The 20,484-nt window shown below is 50.8% G+C and overlaps 1 protein-coding gene across 3 annotated transcripts in view; it reads left to right on the top strand.

The window, feature by feature from the left end:
* The window catches only part of ATG7 (autophagy related 7), a 1,343,349-nt gene that overhangs the window by 147,214 nt on the left and 1,175,651 nt on the right, over positions 1–20,484 (top strand). The window lies entirely within an intron of this gene.

Genomic DNA, 20,484 nt, shown 5'->3' on the forward strand with positions numbered 1-20,484 from the left:
CACCCCTCGGGCACAACGATCGCCAGGCCGCCTCCCGGGCTTCCAGGGGACCAGCGCCAATTCTGGGAGTCAAGCTGGAAGGGCGAGGGAAGGCGCTAAACAACGCTAAGCAGGTACGGCGGCGGAGGGACTGAAAACACGTCCTACTCCGTCGCCATCTTGGACACGCCGGCGCCCGTGCTTTTGGCTCCCAACTTCTCCAAAGAGTTTATCTTCAGACAGACGCTTCAGAGCATGGTGTGGGAGCTGTTCTTTCACAGATTAACGAAGAGGGCCTAGATCAACCTGTAGCCTTTATTAGCAGGTGGTTACTTCCACGGGAACAGAGATGAAGTGCTATTGAGCGTGAGGCATTTGCTGTGGTCTGGGCGCTGAAGAAGCTAAGACCATACCTGTTTGGGTCTCACTTCCGGGTTCAGACAGACCACAGGCCCCTCAGATGGTTGATGCATATGAGGGGTGAGAATCCAAAGCTGTTGAGGTGGTCCATTTCCCTACAGGGTATGGATTTCACAGTGGAACATCGCCCTAGTACAGATAACGCCAATGCTGACGGTCTGTCCAGATTTTTCCGCCTTAGTGATGAGGAACTCCCTGGGGTAGGGTAGTTCTCCCCACTGTTCAGCTGGAGGGGACACGTGTTAGACCTGGCACCTTGGCGTGAGTCTCCCTTCCACTTTTTTGTCGCTGTGCCTCATGTGTTTTGCTGGTGTTAGCTGCTCAGAGCACTGTGCCACTGCCAACCAGTGCCACAGTGCAAGTGCTCCCTATTTAAAATGTATATGTTGGTTGGATTCCATGATTGGCTTATTTGGTTTACTGTCAGACCCCAGTAAAGTGCACCAGGAGTGCCAGGGCTTGTAAATACAAATGCTGCTGCTGGGCTTGCAGCACTGGTTGTGCCACCGACAGAAGCGGCCTGGTAAAATGTATCTAAGGTCTGCCATTGCAGAACCTGTGTGCAGTCTGGTACTGTCATGCTGACTGGGTAAGTGCACACACTTGCCAGTCCCTAAACCTTCCCTTAACTTCATATCAGACACCCCTATGGTAGGCCCAAGGGCAGGGTGCATTGTAAGCATAAGGTAGGACAAGCCCTGATGTGTGTGGCATGTCCTAATAGTGAATTACAGCCATTTTCGTTTTTTCACTATTGTAAGGCTACCTGTTCTCTATAGGCCAGAATGGGCTGTTAGAATTGTTACATTCTATGATCCTAACAGACCCAGGGAACATGATAGAAATTCGAGTTTAGTAGGACTGAACTCAGAATAATAAAATACATCTTTTAGTAAAGTTTATTTTAATATTCTGTGTTTGCAAATACCACTTTTAGAAAGTTGGTATTTGCTTGCCTGACCATTTCAGCCCGCCTCTGCTATGATGTGTATCTGCCTGTCTGGTTGTGTGAGTGACAGGGCTGGGGAAACCCAGAGGGGCAGGGCTAGGTAGCCTGGTGGTGAATAGGAAGATTGGCAGTCAGATGGGTGGGAGGAGTACACCTGGGCTCTGAATAGGGTTGTGCTCTGTTACCACAATGCTGGCTCCACCTCCTGAGGAACGGCTGATGTCTCTGCCCTGCACCCTGAATAGAAAGGCAGAGTCATGTCAACAGAGTGCTCAAGAACAGCTTTGGACTGGGCAAAGGCCCCTCAACCCCAGAGGAACAAAGGAATTAGGGGTATAAGTATTGGGACCCTGCTCCCAAGAAATTAGATCCTGCTGAAACAAGAAGAACCTCTGCCAGAGGAGAAGGAACTGGGAAAGCTGTAGGAGGAGTAACTGTCCCTGACCTGGGGGATTGGCCTGCAGTGGTTGCCTTGCTGCTGAAGGAGAGGAGAAAGACTACTAAAGACTTTGCTTCAACTTGTGCTTTGAAAAGATCTCCAAGGGCTTGAACTGAGCTTGCCCCCTGAACGAAGTCCCAGGACCAGTGGACTTCACCCCCAGCTCCCCAGAGTCTTCTGGAAGTGCCTGCTGTTGTTGTTGGGCCTTCTGAGGGACTGTGTGTTGCAAGGAGCTGGAAGCGCGACGCAAGGAAGAGAAGCATGCCGCCGTCGGAGCCGTTGTCGTCGCATCTCGTAGAGAGTGTCGCCGTTGCAGCATCGCATCGAGCAGAAGCGTCTCGCATCATTCCGGAAGTGTCTCGCAACGCCGAAGAAGCGTGTCGCCATCGCAGCCATCGTAGCTGTCGCATTGCACCGCATCGAGAGAAGAGTCACGCATCGAGGAGGAAGCGTGTCGCCATCGTAGTTTTCGCATTGCACCGCAACCAGAAAAGCGCCTTGCATCCACGGAGAAGCGTGCCGCCGTCGTAGCCGCTGTCGTCGCATCTCGCAGAAGGGGTGTCGCCGCGGCAGCAGTGCATCGAGCGGAAGCGTCTCGCAAACATCGGAGAAGAGTGCCGCTGTCGTCGCATCTCGTCAAGGGTGACACCGCTGTAGCTGACGCATCGAGTCGAGCCTTCTCGCAACATCGGAGAAGCATAACGCATCTGGAAGATCCCATCTTTATTTCTTTTGCACCAAGAACTTCAACGCATCTGCATCGCTGCAACACTTTCGTTGCCCTGCGTGTCGCATCTAAGGTACATTGACTTAAAGTGTTGCATTTAAGAACTTAAGAGAAACTAAGCAATCTTCTACCAACTAAGCAACCGTATTGTGTATTTTTAATCGTTTAATGGTCTTGTGATAATCCTATATAAAGAATCCTTATTTTTAATATAAATACCTGTGTGGTGTCCATTTGTAGTGGTGTCACTTGGTTACTGTATGTGTTCACAAATGCTTAACCTATAACGCTCTGAGATAAGCCTTGTCTGCTCGCGCCAAGCTACCTAGAGGGTGAGCAGGGGTTGTTTTAGTAGTGTAACCCCTCACCCTGACTAGAGGAAAGGTTCCCTGCTTGTCACAAGTACCTACCTGTGCCAACCAGAGAACCCGGATTCTAACAGTAATCTAAACAACAATGAGCAAAAATTAATAAAAGATTTGGGGCCTCATGTAGGAAGCCAAATACCGGTCGGTAACGGCCGATTTTTGTAATTATACAGTTACCGACCGGTATTTTGGCTTTTGAGATGTAGGGGGAGAATTTCATGATTCGGTATTTACCGAATTGGTAAAATTACCGAATCGGTAATATTACCGATTCGGTAAAAACCGATTCATGAAATCAGATGTAGGGGGAGTGTGTGGTGGGTGTGGGGATTCGTTATTTACCACCAACTAAAGGTTGGTGGTAAATGACGAATAGGTGACAAAAAGCATTTTTGTGCACGTTTAAGTGTGCAATGTGGCAGACATACATGCCCTTAGAGCATGTATGTGCGCCACATGTGCACACATGGCCGAATCAGGGGTGCAACAGGGTGTCAATGTGACACCCTGCCACCCTTGCATGTGCTCCCCCATTACCGAATCGGTATTTACCGATTCGGTAATGAGGCATACCTTCCCATCAATGGGAAGGTATGCCTCATTACCGAATCGGTAAATACCGATTCGGTAATTACCGAATTTTTCCGAATCGGTAATATTTACCGACTCATTACCTACATTGCATTTACCACTTCATAAATACCGAATCAGTATGATTCGGTATTTATGAAGTGGTAAATGCAAGCCCACCTACATAAGGCCCCTAGTTCCTGCCTGTATAGTTCAGGGAGGCAAGGTTCTGAAGGCCGCTTACCGGGTAGAAGTTGCCAACAGATTCGGAAGGGTGCAAACGCGGACGTAACTCCAGCGAGATTCAAAACACCATCGAAATGTGGCACCATATATTGATGTCAGGGGTCATCTGACCTCTACGATGCAGCTGATTATTGAGAATATAAGTTTCGTTAAAAAAATAGGTCTGCCACAAAGTAGGAAAACTGTTGTTAGAAAATATATGTGACAAGCACAATGTTAGTGAAAATATAATGAATCTGAATGTAATAACATCACGTGTCACGTGGTTATAGAAGTGGAAGAGTCTGTAGTTTTACACGAATGGAGACGCGATCACATGATCGACCTGAGTTACGCGATAATAGAAATGAAAAAGATTTGTAAGTTTTGGACGAAAGAACTGAATAATATGCCGAGATCCTAAGTGAATGTGAATGTTACTAATATTTTTGTAATACAAAAGAACGTTCCAACCTGTGGAGAGTGTTAAAACATAATGAGCACAGTTGAACCCCAGAATTTAAAACTTGTACAAAAAATATAAAAACATGGTGCTCAGTACAATTAAACATATACTTGTATTATGATATACTATATATCATTCAAAGAAAGCAACTTAATTCTAATTTTTCATTGAGTCCATTGGGGCTAGTGGTATTCAGATGATATATCCAATGTGTCTCACGTTGTAGTAGATGTTTCGTGTTTTCACGACCCTGTTCTGCTTTGATTTGTTCTTATACGCAAAAGCGAAGTTGACTGATGTTGTGATTAAAGTTATTAAAATGAACCGCCACTGGTGATTTTTGGTTTCTTGTTCGGATGTTACTTTTATGTTCATTTAAGCGAATTCTAACTTTACGTTCGGTTTTTCCGACGTAAGCCAGTCCGCACGGACATTTCAATAGATATATAACATTTTCGCTGTTGCAAGTGGCGTTAACTTTCACTTTGATTGGAATCCGCATTTAGGGGTGTTGAATGGTGTCTCCCTTTATTTACAAGTGTACCTCATTTTCATCCATTATATAAAGAGCCAGCTTCCTACACAACCTTTTTCACTCAGGCAGCAGAGTAGCAGTCCTTCGTGCAGCAGAGCAGCAAAGCAGTCCTTCGGAGTCTTGACTAGGTCCAGAGGCGTACTGAAGAGTTGGGTCTGAGTCCAATATTTATACCTGGTGCCTACTTTGTGTTTTTTTTTTTTTTTTTTTTTTTTTTTAAACCTTTATTTTCAAAAAACTGGACACAGCTATTCAGCCGACAACCCGGAGGTTCGGCAGCTTCGATAAAGAGGAACAGAGACGCGTCCACAGTACAATGAAGGAGGAGTGCAAAGATTCCATTTTTTAAATAAACACAAAACACACAACAACCCCCAGCAAGGCAAGAACACTGAATGCCCATGGTGATAGCCCCCCAGGGGAGGCAGGACCCCAATCATCTACCATTTACAGTACTGTGAAAAGAGGAAGAAGGGGGACAGCAGAGGCCAAAGAAGTCCATTAACCATACTGAGCTGGAAAGAAGGTTAGGAGGACAGCTGTTCCTCGGGGGGATCCAAATCAGGGGCAAGACAAATTCCCCCCCTGTATTGATTCCATCGCCCCCAGATGGCGTGCCACTTCCGAGGGCAGCCTCTAGCGCAATATACCGTCTTCTCCCTTAGCATACTCCAATCCATATTTTCTTTCCACGCAGTCAATGTGGGGGGCCCCACGGATCCCCACAATCGCGCTATATCTCTCTTAGCGACCATGTTACCCAGAGTCACCCATTGGGTCTGCGCCGCATTATGATCAGTGGGCCCCCAGACATTCAGGAGACAACACCGCGCTTCCGGCTGCATAGCAATGCCCGTCACCTCCCCCATCACTGCATGGATTCTCCTCCAGAATTCCGCGATGACACCACATTCCCAAATGATATGCAGGAAAGTACCCACCATACCACATCCCCTCCTGCATAGGCCGTCCTCCGAGAATCCCATGTGAACCAGCCTTGGCCCCGTCACGTACACTCGATGCAGTATTTTAAGCTGCACCAGCCTCAGACGCGACGGGATCGCAACCTCCTTAGGAGAGGAAACAGCGGACTGCCAATCCTCGTCATCCAACTCGAGGCCATCCCTAGACCACTGGTCCCTCAACCCCAGAAGCATATCCGCCCGGACGTTGATCAGTTTCTTATAGATGAGCGAGATCGTGCTCTCAGGCATATGGCCATCAAGGACCCGGTCCTCCAAAGGAGAGGACTCAGGCACCTTCTCACCCTCCATGAGGACTGATCGGAGGGCATGACGCACCTGAATATAGCGGAAATACTCAGATGGCCCCAACTCGTACTCCTTCTGCAACTCTTCAAAGGACTTCACCCTCCCCTTAATCAGGACATCTCCGACCCTGGAGATGCCGATCAAGTCCCATTTGTCAAAGCCTTTTGTGTGCCAAAGCCTACCCAGTCTCTCAGATTCAAACAGCGGGGTAGCGAGGGTGAGCCTATCCTTCCAACCCAGCGAGTCAGTTGCCATCTTCCACACACGCACCGCCACACCAGTGGGCCCCGTGAGGGACGAGTCCAGGGACCGCGAATACAACGCCCTGTAATAGTTACCACCACGCAGCAACCACCTGTCCATGGCATACCCGGGGCTGAGGGCAGGGCCATAGAACCCATGATTAATCGCACTCAGCTGGGTGGCCCAATAGTACCGTCGGATGTCTGGAAGCGCAATACCCCCGTCGTACCATGGAAGCGTCAACTTTGCAATAGCTATTCGCGGCCACCCGTCCCACAGCAACGTTCGTTGGAGGCCTTCGACCTCCCGAAAGTAGTTGGCCGGTACCCAATCCAAAGTATTCTGCAGTGCGTAGAGGAACCGGGGAAGAGACATCATTTTGAACAGGGCCGCGCGCCCAACGAGGGAGAGCGGCAGCCTCCGCCAGCCCTCCACGTCCCGCCTCAGGCGCGCAAGGGGGGGGAGCAGGTTCCTCTCATATCGCACGGCAGAGTCCATGGAGATAAAGATCCCCAGATACACGAATCCCTGCTGAGCAACCTGGATCGAACAAGTTCGAGGGATCGGTGGAACCTCGCCACTAAGAACATATAAGTACGATTTACTCCAGTTGATAACGAGACCCGAGTTCCTACCGAAAGATGTGAGTACGTCACAGACCACTATAAGTGATTTCTTGGGTGAGGCAAGATACAACAGGATGTCATCAGCATAGAGCGAAATACGGTCCTCGTGTTCAGGCGACCATCTAAGTCCCCGTATATCCGTGTGCCAGCGTATCCACGCAGCTAGCGGCTCAAGGGCGAGGGCAAACAACAATGGCGACAGGGGACAACCTTGCCGAGTACCCCTCCCAAGCTGAAACGGAGTCGACGCCCGGCCATTTACCACCACACTCGCAAGAGGGCCCTCATACAGCAACCTCACCCAGCTCACAAAGCCGTGGCCAAAGCCGAACTTGGTCAACACGGCCCACAAATATGCCCATTCCACCGTGTCAAAGGCCATCGTGGCGTCGAGAGACGCCACAATAGCTGGTTCACGCAGCGTGCCCGCCCTGGCGATTACACCATGAAGGCGCCGAAGATTTAACGCTGTGTTACGGTGCGGGATGAATCCGGATTGATCCGGGTGGACCAAGTCACCGAGTACCCTAATCAACCGGGCCGCCAGGATTTTAGCCAGAATTTTCGGCTCTGCGTTAAGGAGTGAGATAGGCCTATATGAGGCGCACTTATCTCTGGGTTTGCCCTCTTTGTGTATAACCACAATCGTCGCCAGTCGCTGATCCAACGGGAGGGCCCCACTCCCCCGCGCCTCCACGAACATGGCGCGCAGGTGAGGGGCAACCCTATCCGGAAACAGCTTGTACAGTTCGACCGGCAAGCCGTTCGGACCCGAGGCCTTGCCCGAGTTCAACGCGCGGATAGCCCCCGCCACCTCATCGACCGTTATGTCACCATCTAGATCGTCCCTATCTATATCAGAGAGGCAGGGCAATGCGATATCACGCAGGAGGTCACGCGAGTCCTCGGGCGGCCTGTCCGACACTGAGGCATAAACCATACGGAAATAGTCCGAGAAACACTGCACAATCCTCTCAGGTTCCACAATCACCTCTCCCCCCTCTCCCGTCAACTCCGGCACTACTCTATTGACCCGTTCTTTTTTGTCCAGCCAAGCCAGGAGTTTCCCGGCCTTGTCACCAACATCATACAGACGGCCCTGCTGTTCCCTACCGAGGGTCTTAGCGGCATTCGTCACCAGGTCCTTATACTCGGATTGCTTCAAGCACAGCTCATGCAGTGAGGCCTCTGTAACCTCCTCCTCCAGCGCTCCCTCCAAAGCCGCGATCTCCTCCTCAATCTGCAAAACCTCGCCATCTCTCCGCCGCTTGGCAGCCACTACAAGGGAGAGGGCTTCCCCTCGCAGCACGGTCTTAAATGCTTCCCACAGCGACACTGCCGAGTCCACGGATCCCTGATTGTCCTTGAAAAAATTATCTACTGTCTTTACCAGCGCGCTGCGCATCTTGGGGTCTCGGAAATACCAAGGGTTGATAGGGGCCACCCTTCCCCCTCCCTCTCGCCCCAGATCCAGCCTGGCCCACACCGGCGAATGGTCAGATATACCACGCGCCATGTGCCTGGCCTCAGACACCAATGAGGCATGCGCAGCCAGATTGAGTATGTAGTCAATCCTGGAAAGGCTACCATGCGCCCCGGAGTGGAAAGTGTATTGGCTCTGTGTGGGGTGCCGGAGCCTCCAGCAGTCTATCAGGCCAAGCGTATCTAGAAAGTCTGGAAGCCACTTCTGAGCCCCCCCAGTGTCTCTGGGCGGGTATCTATCCAGCAGGCCGGAGCCAACAGCGTTGAAATCACCTCCCACTACAAGCATACCCCCCGAGAGATCCAGCAGGGCCCTACCCAGATCTGTGAACGTGGAGGCCTGCAGGGCCGGCGGGACATAAACCGAAACCAAAACCAAAGTTCTTCCTTCCCACCGCCCCGCCACCGCCACAAACCTCCCCCTATCATCAACAATGGTGGAATCCACCTCAAATGGTAGCGAGGCTCTGACTAGGATGCCCACACCCCTGGACCCAGAGGAGAATCCCGAATGAGCTATGAGTTTATAACCCTTCCTATTCAGGGCATAGCACGTATTACCCATAAGATGCGTCTCCTGCAGCAGGGCAACATCCGGCAATGACCGTTTCAAGAATTGCAAAACAATCCCACGCTTAATGCGATCCCCCAAACCATTAACATTCCAGCTTATAACACTTAAGCCCCTACCCCCCATCCCCAAACGTAAAGAGGCCCACCCCACACCCGAAGAGCCACCATGGAACAGCCCTGAAGATAATCACTATGCCTTGCGGAAACAAACCCCCCCACAACAAACCCAAAATCCCGGAAACCCCCCCCACCCTGCACCCCTGCTGCAGCTTACAATGCCCCCCCAACTTGCAGTGTGCCTGTCGCCCCACCAAACCCAAAATCTACAAAAAGTACCCTAAGGGAGGAAAGAGCTCCCCCGTCCTCCCACGACCTCCGTATTTACTGCAAGTCATTATCTAAAGTCAGTCCGAGTCAGCCCGGTTCCGAAGACATCAACCTTGTTCATCCCGGCCACTGTCCCCTTCTACGGCAGTGTCCTCTTCCGTGCGTCGTCGAGGCAGAGCGTCCAGCCATTCATCCGCCATGGCAGGCGACTCAAAGAAGAATGTTCGGTCTTCAAACACCACACGTAGTCTGGCAGGGAAGAGCATGGTGTATTTCAGTTCCCTCTCCCGAAGCCTCCTCTTCACCCCCAGGAAGCCCTGCCGCTGCCTCTGCACCTGCTGGGTGAAGTCAGGATAGAAATTCACCGACGCGTTCTGGAAGGGGACCGGGCCCATTACCCTCGAGGCCTGCAGGATAGCGTCCCGGTCTCGAAAATGAAAGAGCCGGGCAACGATCGGCCTCGGTGTGGCTCCCACCTTGGGCCGCCCACCCGGCACTCTATGGGCCCGCTCAACTGCGAAGAACTTCCCTAGACCCTTAGGCTGCAGATGATTGAGCACCAAGTCCTCCACGAGCAGGTCCACTGACGTCTCGTCCGAGGACTCCGGGACCCCGATAACGCGCACGTTGTTGCGCCTGGCCCGGCTCTCGAAGTCCTCCAGCCGACGGGCGGCGAGATCACTCTCGGTCCGCAACTTACGGACCTCGGTCTGCAAGTCCGAGACATCATCGGCGAGGCCCGTGGTCTTGATGTCCAGGGATTTGACCCGTTCATTTGTTTTGCCCAGATCCGCGCGGATCAGATTAACATCTACCAAGATGGTATCCACTTTGTGCGCCAGGGCATCAAACTGTCTCTCAATCGAAGTCTGCAGCCCGTCGAGTGCACCCATGACATCCTGCAGTGAGAGCTCCGGGGCCAAGGGTGAGGCAGTCTTCTGTGTGTCCGGGGACTGGCTCGGTGCACCCGGTGACCCCTTCTGCTGGGCATAGCGGTCCATGTTATTGGCTTGAGTGTAGGCTCCCCGCCTGGTGGCCTTGGGCTTCGGCCGGTCCACCTCTGCCTTGCCCGACATGGTGGGCTCAAGCAAGTCGGTGCAAACCGGACTGCCCTCTCTCAGCGAGAGAGATCAGGAGTGCTCCGTCTTACGATGGGTCGCCAGTGTGGCATGCAGAGCGTCCGAATGATAATAAAGCAGACGCGAGCACTCCCTGGGCTGGGCAGACAAAGGGCGAGAAAGTGAAAGTGAAAGGATAAGGACCTCCGTCCGGCAGTTCACACCTCGCCTGGCCGCTGTTGTTCAATTAGAGGTCGGGCATCCTGCCAACTCGAGCCCCTGGCATCCCTCGGAGATGGGCCTCAATCGTCCGCCATGCATAACTCCGGTTCCCGGTGGGCGATTCGACCTCGGGTGGCATCGATCGCCTCCCTGACAAGTCATCTACACGATGCCATGCATACAAACAGGATTATATACAGGATAGACGACGGAGGGCACGAGGGTCTCGGGAGCTCAAAGCTCACACGGCCATCTTGGTCAAGCGCTAGGCTCCTCCTCCCTACTTTTAAGTAGGAGAATGTTCTGGAGGTTTGTACCGCCAGTGGTGTTTGGAATTTCCTGTCTCTCTGCCCTGGCCTGGCCCCTGCTTTACTGGTGTCAAATCTTTTGTGAATGTGCGGAGGCAGAGTCTTTGTGTTGTGCAAGGTGACAGCTCCACCCCCTATCAGGTCTGAGATGGTCCATCCTGCCAGCACCTGTTACCCCTTTGTCTCACTGTCTGGGAGCAATACACCAAGACCAACTGCTAGCTACACTTAGTGATGTGACCCAGGATACAGGTTGCAGGTACCAAATGGTTAGAACAGGAAAGTGCCAACTTTCTAAATGTGGCATTTTTAGAATTATGACTTAAAATGCAACTGTGCCACTAATTAGGTTTTTAAACTACAATTCTTTGGACACCAGCTTGACATTCCCACCTGCTCCAATTCGAAAGTTAGCACATATTAAATGTGATAAGGTAAATCAATGTTATCCTTTGGGAGATGCAGGCTTTGCAGTAGTGAAAAACTAATTTAAAAAAGTTACTGATTTAAAAGAGTCAGCAAAATCAGGAGGATGGAAGGCAGAACGTTGGGGGCAAATCAAGCCAAAGATGTCAGGTTTAACATGGAGTGGATTCTTTTTTTTTCCAGGATGAGTGAATGTCCTCTCAGACCACATTATAAGTACAATCACCTTTTTGAACATTGTCATTACTAGTCCTGGGAGGTAAACTCCGCTTCGTAGGCAGAGGTCACAGAGTTTTTGCCATTCCGCTTGGAGCACGGAGTTGGACAAGAAAAACTCAGACTATGCTGCATGGCGGACGTTACTGGTGCTCAGTCTCCATACCATAGGCAGTGTGTTGTGTGTCCCTGAGAAGCGCTCTAGTCTATCACTTCCTGCCTGGTTGCGTGCGGACCTCCAGTGTGTTACATCACTTCCCGGCTCCTTCTAGTAGCAGCATAGGGAATGTCATGCGAGTAGACAGGGACTTAACACAGGCCCCTGCAACCCCCGCGGTGCGGGGGGGGGGCCTGAGCTGCAGGGGGCCCCCTCAGCACAGTACTTGGGCCTGAGTGTTCCGTATTAAATCTGGAGTGGGGACCCCCTGTGTACATTGCAGGGGGGCTCCGTAAACTTTAGTTACGCCACTGCGACTAGACAGAGACCATTGGAAACGGTGGGATTGTTTCCAGGGGTGGCTCGCTGTGCAGAGCTGCAGGATTGTATGAATGAGCTGTGTGAAGTGTCATGTGTTTGTTGATTCTGACTTATATTAAAGTCCCTCCACTCTTGATAAGAGGAGAGCAAGCACCCTTCATTAATTGCCTGTCAGCATTGTAAAAGAAGGCCTATGTGCACCCATTTGCTTTTCCGTATTGCTGTTGATGACTGTAGGCAACTTGAGCTGTACTCCTTACATTCTTTGTACATCGGGCACATCGTTCTTGCAAAATCACAGTACCCATCGACATCGGTATTAGCAGTTTGAATGCGATTCAGGTGGCTACATTGTTCAATCTTTGCTTTCCTTAACTCCCTCCATTTTTTTCCTTGTGTCACGGTCATTATGTAGTCCCTTCAAAACTCTCCTCAGCTATGGATAATAACATGGATTTTTTGGGCCCCTGCCGACATGACACGTTACACAATCGGCTGCCGTTTGCTCATGACCAATACTGTTGACCGGGAACTCATTGTTGTGAAAGACACCAGTAGAAGCCTAGGGCACTTGTCACGGATGCAACAACTTTGCACTGAGGCCACAGGGCCGGCCCTGGCATATAGGCTGCGCATTTACAGTTTCATTAACAGCACTCAGAGAAAACACATATTAAAAGCAAACCTGCTTGCGTTAACTAACGTCAAGTGGTTCACAGACCAAGCTCAAGTGTAATACAGGGCTGGAAGGTTTAAAATAAGCATTTTTCTTTAGAGTTGTATTCCTTTATTGGCGTTTCAAATGAGAGAATTCCACTATTCCCTCAAAGGACGAAATGATTAAGGCGGAGCAGAACTCAGCGGAATTCCATTGAGTTTTCACGCAACTCCGCGGAATTCCATGCAGTGCAACTCCACGAGCTCCGCCCACCCCTAATTACTCGCCCAATTCAGTCGCCTACTGGCACCTTATATTGAACCTTCTTTTGGAACAAAGCTATATTATTTTAAAGTAGACACTGTGTCAGTGGTGGGTAAATTACCACAAAGATATGATGCAAGTTTATCTGTGTCTTACAAGCTTGGATCATAAAATCAAAAACACCAGAAAGTCTTTACTATTATCCTTACAACTGCTGAAGTATGAGACAAGTAGTTCAAAGTAACTCTTTCACATACTCTGCTGTGTGTTGTACTGAATCCTACCAAAAGAAGAAACAAGCAATGGCAAAGCCAATAGGTTTCGTTCATTGGCGAGCCACTGGCTTTGGCAATCAGGTGGGAATGGGTTGATTAAAAAAAAATTAAGAAAAGCACAATGTAGCTGGCTGCACGGGCCGCTTCATAGCTCTTTTTCTCATTAAACAGAGAGGGGAGGTGAAAGGGGAGAAGGACGGGAGGGCAGATAGGAGGGAGGGGGAGCAGAAACGGGGACGGGAGGCAAGACCTAAAAAGCAAGTGCCAAAGACATTAGTCCTGGGCTCTCTTTTGTCTTATCATGGACCTGTTATTAATGCTGTGGGGCAGGTTCCTGGTTAGATCCATAAAACAAGACCGAGCGAGGTTTTGGAGTTAATTATCGTCATCAAATTAAAAAAAAGTAACAAATGTGTTCCTCTGTCCATCTTATGAAGGATTTAACCTGCGCCGCAGCAGGAACATTGAGAGACTCAAGTCCCTGCTTTGAGTGACTTGGAGTTCATGAGTTTTTACATGGTGTTTTCACCCTTCCTCGGGAAAGTACCCCAACTCGCTTAATATATGACTGCAAGGAAGACAGCCACATGCTTTAAGACCGCACTTGTATAGCCGTCACGGGGATGAGGGGCTCTGACGAGACGAATAGGCCTCATCAGCTGTAAGTAACTGGAAGAAACAAGCATATGGCACGTCAAAGTCAGAAAGCATGTTGTTTATGCACTAAAGGCCATGTTTTATGAGCACACCAATAACAACTCATGAAAAAAATCATATTTGTTTCTTGGTGTCTGGTTCCCGTGCACATTAGATAATGACATACCAGGCAATGAACATAAATATTTTTCCGGCCTCAAGTTATGAAATATAATGCATCTCAGACTGGTGAAAGCACGAATGGCATCATATTTATCAACATAAAAAGGGAAGTAAAGTGCTAGATGAAGTTTATGGTGGACTGAATTTTTGATTAAATACCCATGCCATGGAATTCTCATAGTGTTCTCCAAGTGCGCTTTACTCTGATGTCAAAAGTTGTGCTCAGCTTTGCGTTTGCTAGAGGTATTTCCACTGCTGCTATTTTTCATATAAATCGCAGGACAGACCACTATTCAAATTATGTAGCAATCACCCCTCCTAGGCGGGGCCATTAGATCTATCAAGCAGAGTGCAGCAGAATTATTTGCTGACATGTAAAGATACTCTAGCGCCTCCTTTTCTGAGGATGCTTGCCGGGAGTCAAATGCTCTCAAAAAAGGTACTGAACTGCTCAGATAAACAAACGTGGAGAGATGGGGGGAACTGGGTCCTCAACACGGAGAAATGCTGGGTGGGAGGGGATTCGAAAAGCAGCTACATGGAGAAGGGGGGAGGGTGTGGCGTAACGACCAGAGCAGTCGCCTTTGAATCTGAGGAACTGCTTTCGAGTCTCGGTGTCAACTCAACATGCTGTGACTCTGGGCAAATCACTTTATCTCTCCGTGCGCAAAGATCCAAAAATGAATGACGTGTGTGATGTAGCTGAATTGTGTAACTGGTGCTCATGTAACGCGCTCTAATGCCTCTAATGGAGTAAGACCTCTGACCCTCAGTCTAGGTCCACTCTCTCCCCGCAGCTCTGCTGTGCCGTCTCTTGCCTCCAGACCCCGACCTCCTCCATGGGAGGTTCGAGGCTGCTGTCCGCTCCTGCGCCTGCTGCCCGCTCCAAGTGGGACCAGACTGCCTGCAACCACCGTAACCTTTCTCAGCCGTTTTTTTTCTTAATTTTTCCCTGTGGTGACACTGTTATTGTGCCCATCTGCGTCTTGCTCTAATTCCACCACTGTTTTTATTTTCTCATGCCTGCCTGTTCCTTTCGCCGCTGCTGCCCCTGCGGCCCCTCCCCCCTGTAATTCCAGCCTCTCCTCCCTCCCACCTCTCCAACTTAATTGGGCCGCTGTGCTGTCGTGCAGTGGACGTGCGCAGCGGGCGCGCCAAACGCAAGCCTGTCAGCGCGCGACCCGACCGCGGCCAGTGACAGGAACCCTGGACCTCCCACTTCCCATCGCTACAACACCACCACCCTCCTCGCACTCAACCCTGAAAGACTTGGAGAATGCCAACAGGCCTCGCCGAGTACGACCCATGGCCAGTTCTCCTGCCTCCACTGCCGCCAGACCGTCACCGCCACCCCGGCCTCCAACGCCACCGACTCCAGCATCGGGGACACCCTAAAAAGCATTCTCCTCGACGTACGCTCTGTACACAAACACGCCATGGAAATCTGGAACATACTCGACTCTCTCGCCCGACATCGCCTTCTTCACAGAATACTGGACCAACGCATCCTCTGCCCCCGACATCAGCACTGCCATCCCAGACGGATAAAAGATCCAGAGGAAAGACCACCCCAACCACCCAGGAGGGGGCCTCACCACCTCCAGCGAAACCTTCCCCTCCGCCGAACACCTTCACTTCCAGATCCAGACCCCCCGAACACCCTTCGCCACCACCATCACCGACTTTATCGCACCCCACGCCATCGCCTCAACAAACTACATACTCATTGGAGACCTGAACTTCCACCTCGACAACCCCAGCGACCCCAACTCCATTATCCTTTGTGACCACCTCGGACTTAAACAACTCGTCAACACACCGACCCACAGAGCAGGACACACCCTCGACCCCATCTTTGCGGCAGGAAACCGCGTCCAATTCAGCCACACAATGCAGCCACCATGGACCGACCACCACTGCGTACACTTCACCATCAACAAACCCAAGGCATCCAAACCAGCCCCACGCCCACCACGAAGGAACTGGAGCAAGGTTACCAACGAGAAACTGAACTCCACCCTCACCGAGACAACCACACCTGGGCACCCGACGCAAACGACGCAGCCAGAGAACTCCACACCGGGATCTCCGACTGCGCAGACGAGCTCGCCTGCTACGCAACCCCGACAGACAACGCCCCAGGAAAGCCACCTGGTTCACCACTGCTCTCCAAGAATCCAGACGCACCTGCAGACGCCTGGAGAATAACTGGAGAAACACCAAGACAACCGAAAACCACACGACCTACAAGGACGCCATGACTGACTACCACAACCAGATCAGAGCCACCAAGAGGAACTTCATCCACAACAAAATCCTGGCCAACTCCAAGGAACTTTTCTGTGTCATTCAAAAATTCACCAACCCACGCAGCGAAGCCACAGACCTCACCCCATCCCAAGACCTCTGCGACAAGCTTGGAACCTATTTCCACCTCAAGATCAAAAACATCTACGACAACTTCATCGACCATCCACCAGGCACCACAGACGGCCCCTGCCCCCCAGAAACACCAGCCAGCCCACGATCTCCAACTGGACACCGATCAAGGCCGAAGACACTGCCTCAACCATGAAAAGCATCCACTCGGGGTCCCCCACCGACCCCTGCCCCCTCACATCTAGCCCAGAGCCGTGGCCGCCATCGCACCCAAACTACAACGCACCATCAACACCACCTTCAAAACAGGCACCTTCCCAGATGACTGGAAGTGCGCAGAAGTAAGACCTCTGCTCAAGAAGCCCACAGCTGACCCCACCGACCTCAAGAACTATCGGCCCATCTCGCTCTTCCCCTTCACAGCCAACGTTTCAGAGAAAACAGTCAACAGGATACTGACACGATTCATTGAAGAGAACGCCGTCCTCGACCCGTTCCAATCCGGATTCCGAAGCAACCACAGCACAGAGACTGCCCTACTCGCTGCCACAGATGACATTTGCACCCTCCTGGACCAAGGCCACTCCGCAGCCCTCATCCCACTGCACACTAGTCGCCAGACTACACAACGCAGGCATACATGGAACAGCCCTGGACTGGATCCGATCATTCCTCACCGGAAGAAGCCAGAGGATCAGACTCCCACCCTTCCTCTCCAACCCCACGAAAATCACCTGCGGAGTCCCACAGGGTTCATCCCTGAGCCCCACCCACTTCAACATCTACATGGCCCCCCTCGCTGCCATCGTACGACAACACGGCCTCAACATCGTATCCTACGCCAACGACTCCCAGCTCATCCTCTCCCTCACCAAAGACCCCACCACTGCCAAACTCAACTTCCAGAAAGGAATGCAAGACATTGCAGTATGGATGACCAACAGCTGCCTGAAGCTCAGCGCCAAGAAGACCGAAGCCCTCGTCCTCGGTACCACCCCTTGTACATGGGACAGCACCTGGTGACCGACCACCCTCAGAAGCCCACCTACCCCCTCAGACCACGCCAAGAACCTCGGCATCGTACTCGACTCATCACTCACCATGAACCGACAGGTCAACGCCGTCACCTCCAGCTGCTTCAACACCCTCCGCATCCTCCACAAGACCTTCAACTGGATCCCCCCCTGAGTCAGGGAAGACAGTCACCCACGCACTCATCACAAGCAGACTGGACTATGGAAACACACTCTACACCGGCATCAACAAGTCCCTACTCTGCAAACTCCAGACAGTACAGATCACCACTGCCAGACTCTTCCTCGGCATCCCCCGACACGAACACATCAGTCAACACCTACGAAGTCTCCACTGGCTCCCCATGGAGAAAAGAGTCACTTTCAAAATCCTCACTCACGCCTACAAATGCCTGCACAACAACTGACCCAAATACCTCAACGACAGAATCAACTCCACGTACCCAAAAGAAAACTCAGATCTTCCAACCTCGCACTGGCCAAAACCCCGAGCATCCACAGAGCCAAAGCAGGCAAAAGATCCTTCTCTCTCATTGCTGCCAAGACCTGGAACGAGCTACCGGCAGACATCAGATGCGCCCCCTCCCTGAACACCTTCAGGAAGACCCTCAAGACCTGGCTCTTCGGCTAAACAGATCTGCGGACCCCCCCTCCCCCCAGCGCCTTGAGACCCTCACTGGTGAGTAGCGCACTTACAATTCCCTGATTGATTGATTGATTGATTGATTGAATGCCTTGAAGTCGAGTACCGGCTATAAACAACTGCAAGGAGTGGAAATAATCAACAAATTCAAAACGTGCTGATAAAGGTTGGACGTAAAAAAAGGGTACCTTAAGCACAGCGCAAGGGGTGGAGAGACGCTATTTAAGAGCAATCCATCTGTGCTTGGTCCATGCGCTGGATAAGAAACAGGACGTGACGCCTGGCCTGCGTTGGCCAATTAGGAGACAGCATAAAAGAGTGACACTGAAGTCATTGAATAGAAAGTAATGGCAGGCTCTAAGCCCTTTATTTTAAACAATAAGTCTCGCAAGCAAGAGCTCATTCGCTAGCGCACGCTCACGCATGCTCGACCTAGGAACACTTTAGATCTACCTTTTTCCGAGAATGTCTTAATGAAAATAATCTTGTTTATAATAACTTTACACATAGAAATGTATTTGAGATGCTTCATTGTTTAAACAGTCTGATTTACATTTGACCAACTGGAAACTAAATTTCAAGTTGAACTATAACACAGGAAAGGTTTAAAGTCTAATTGGTACAAGACTTTGCGTGTTGTCGTTTTTTGGGAAGTCATGAGGGAACGTCATACCAAAGTCTGATTTACTACTTAACTCTCGGACGCGCCTTTGCCTCAGCCCGAACTCTGTTGTGGGGACTCCAAGCCCCAGAGTGCCTCGCTCCCAGGAGGGAGAAGTCAGCATCATCTCAGCGCTCAAAACGCGCCAACGGTAACCGCGGTGCAGGACGCGCGCGGGCTGGGCCTGGGCAAAGCCCGGGCCAAGGGCGGGCCCGTCCTGTGCCCGTCAACGCCAGGAGAAGGCAGGGCAGGGCTACCTCCCTAATATCCCTAATGTGTCATCGGTTGGATCTATGTGACACTCACTAAGGTACTGTGTTGATCCGGACTGCTTAGTGACACTAGAGCTTTAAGATACTCAGAACTGCCAATTGGGTTAGAAGCTACAGTGACACTGTCTTGCTGTTAAACATTGTCTCATGGGCTCTCATCCTAGTTTTCACTTCAGCATTTAACTAGTTAATGTTAGAGTAACTATGGGTAAAAGGAAAGTAATGGAAAGTTCGGGGGGGGGCACATGGAGCAAGCAGCGGGGTGGGTAAGGTTAAAAAGGCTAGGAAAACCATCCAGCGTAGTGCTAACAATTGTGTGATCGACAGAATCGAGACCCTAATCACAGAATGTGAAGGGATTCTCGAAACTGAATTACCTGTGGCTTCTGATGCGGAGAAAACTCCATTAGGGAGTTCTCGGGAGCAATCCCGTCGTACTACAACTCCGTCCATGTTTCTAAAACCTTCTCAAAGCCGCACTGCACTTAGTGGCGAGAACGATCATATTGCGCCAGCACAGGGGTGGATTGCCCCCATACAGTGCGAGAATAGTCAATTGCCCAGAGACTCCACTCTTAACACAGAGGCTCTTGCCATTCCCTGCTCTAATCGGTTTGCGGTGTTGGCTGAGGCCCCTGATTTGCGGGAGGAGCCAGCACAGCAATCTCAAACCATAGGCTCTAATATCCCTGCAGTTTTCCCCAAGCCAGGAGGGACTGGTGCTCCAGCACTTGAAGACGCTTTTCAGATTGTTAACGAGCTTAGGCTAGAAATTGGTGCAATGAGGGTGATGATTGAGGAGCTAGTGGCAGTAGTTAAACTACTAGCCCCAAGTGACATTTCTCGCAAGCTGGTTGTAAATAAAACATCTATCCCATACCCGCCTAGGGCACATATAAATGTACAAAATGAACGATCCTCAGTACATTTTGGCTCTCTTTCCTCCCTTAAACCACCTCCTATTAAACCCCCCCATCACCAACAGACAGCTCCTTTGCAAATCTCTTTGTTTACTGACCAGGCAGCACATTCATCTCTCCAACCTACTACGACAAATGCTAGTTTTTCTCATATACCAGCAGATCCCTACCAGTGCCCTAAAAACCATTTGCAGTCAGATAATGTTTTGAATCACTCCCCTGGACAGACGCGTACAGTCTACATGGTCAATGTTCCGAAGCTTACCTCATGCAGTGGCCGTGAAAATGAAGACTCCCTAAAAAATAAGACCATTCATTGGATCCGCCACGTCAGGGGCTGTCGGTCGCTGATACGGGATGATATAGTCAGGGCTCGGCGATGTACAATCCATAACCGTTCCCTTGACTATATCGAACTTACCTTGACAAAGCCTGACCTGGTGGCAAATTTGTTGGCATTAGAATTTCGGACTTGTCCTCCAGGGTCCTCAGTCATTCAATTTAGAAATACTCCAATGTCCACTGATACAGGGGCCAAGGGCAAAATAGTAGAGAAGAGCGCTGAGGAAGGATCTACACTGGATGTTAATGACTGACTGAGAACAGCCCCTGTCCCTTACCTTAAGCCTATAGAGACATGTTATAACAATA

Source organism: Triturus cristatus, chromosome 9 (assembly GCF_964204655.1).
Source record: "Triturus cristatus chromosome 9, aTriCri1.1, whole genome shotgun sequence".
Lineage (NCBI taxonomy): Eukaryota > Metazoa > Chordata > Amphibia > Caudata > Salamandridae > Triturus > Triturus cristatus.